Source organism: Ovis canadensis, chromosome 1, assembly GCF_042477335.2.
Source record: "Ovis canadensis isolate MfBH-ARS-UI-01 breed Bighorn chromosome 1, ARS-UI_OviCan_v2, whole genome shotgun sequence".
NCBI classification, from domain to species: domain Eukaryota; kingdom Metazoa; phylum Chordata; class Mammalia; order Artiodactyla; family Bovidae; genus Ovis; species Ovis canadensis.
In genome coordinates, this window is record NC_091245.1 from 226261686 (window position 1) to 226263157 (window position 1472).

At 38.1% G+C, this 1472-nt stretch overlaps 1 non-coding gene across 1 annotated transcript; it reads left to right on the forward strand.

The window, feature by feature from the left end:
- The first annotated feature begins 1034 nt into the window (after window positions 1–1034).
- TRNAC-GCA (transfer RNA cysteine (anticodon GCA)) lies at window positions 1035–1106 on the forward strand. Its single transcript has one exon. It is a non-coding gene; the product is annotated as a tRNA-Cys (tRNA).
- The last annotated feature ends 366 nt before the right edge of the window (window positions 1107–1472 follow it).

Here is a 1472-nt window from a genome sequence, read left to right on the forward strand (position 1 = left end):
CAGTTCTAATGAGGTGGATGAAACTGGAGCCGATTATACAGAGTGAGGTAAGTCAGAAAGAAAAACACCGATACAGTATACTAGCACATATATATGGAATTTAGAAAGATGGTAATGATAACGCTGTATGCGAGACAGCAAAAGAGACACAGAAGTATAGAACAGACTTTTGGACTCTGGGAGAGGGAGAGGGTGGGATGATTTGGGAGAATGGCACTGAAACATGTATCCTATCATGTAAGAAACAAATCGTCAGTCTATGTTCGATACAGGATACAGGATGCTTGGGGCTGGTGCACGGGGATGATCCAGAGAGATGATATGGGGTGGGAGGTGGGAGGGGGGTTCAGGATTGGGAACTCATGTACACCCATGGCGGATTCATGTCAATGTATGGCAAAACCAATACAGTATTGTAAAGTAAAATAAAGTAAAAATAAAAATTAAAATAAATTAAAATGGTTACTAATTTCTAAGCTCAACTGACTTCAATAAGAATGATTTTACAGTGAGCAATCATGCTATAAATCTATGAGAAAAAATACAAACAAAATCATATCTGAAGTCTGTTTTAGACATAAAGACAGCTATAAATAAGTGGACTAGTTCTAAAAGTAATGAAAACAGCTTGAACTCGTTTTTTTTTTTTTTTTCTTCAAAATGCAAACTTCAGGGAAAGCAAAAGCCAATATTCTAAATTTCATTTACAGGTGAACTTAAATAATGGGAAACCATAAGCACAGAATGAATGTTTTGCTGCCTCAAAAGAGTGAGACATAGGTAGGGTTGTTGAGGTTAGTTCCTCAAAACATTAGGATTTACTTCTCAGTGGCAGGACCAGACAGCACAATCATAGTGAATATAGAAAAGGACCTAAAAGAGAAGGGAGACAGTTTGCAGCAATAAATAAAATACCAGGATTAAAAGAATCTGTGTCATATTCAGAGCAAGACAGTGATACTAGTTACTGGCCAAGTAATATAAAAAGATTACATCACAAATAGTTTATAGTGTTTATAGCTAGAAAGGAGTCTTCTCTGGTGGCTCAGATGGTAAAGCATCTGCCTGCAATGCAGGAGACCCAGGTTCGATCCCTGGGTTGGGAAGATCTCCTGGAGAAGGAAATGGCAATCCACTCTAGGAGTTGAGTAAGTCCCGAGGAGTTTGAGATAGATGAGCTTGTCACCCAGACAACTTTTTACTTTTGAATGGCTATTATCTAGCCGTATTGTAATAGGGAAGAACCTTTGTAATATAGTAAAAGTTAGTCATTAAAAGGACATTGGTCTTGAAGTTTAAGTTATACATAATGGCCCATCTCTGGGAGCCTTGCCTCCCAGGTAATGAATATTAAGCTGAAATGTCTTTGTTTAGCTCACAGGTAACATCCGGACCAGATCCATATTTGAATGGCTGCTGGAAGGAAGAAATTATCACATCCTTTCTGAGAGTCTGGTTGGAAGGACTTTACT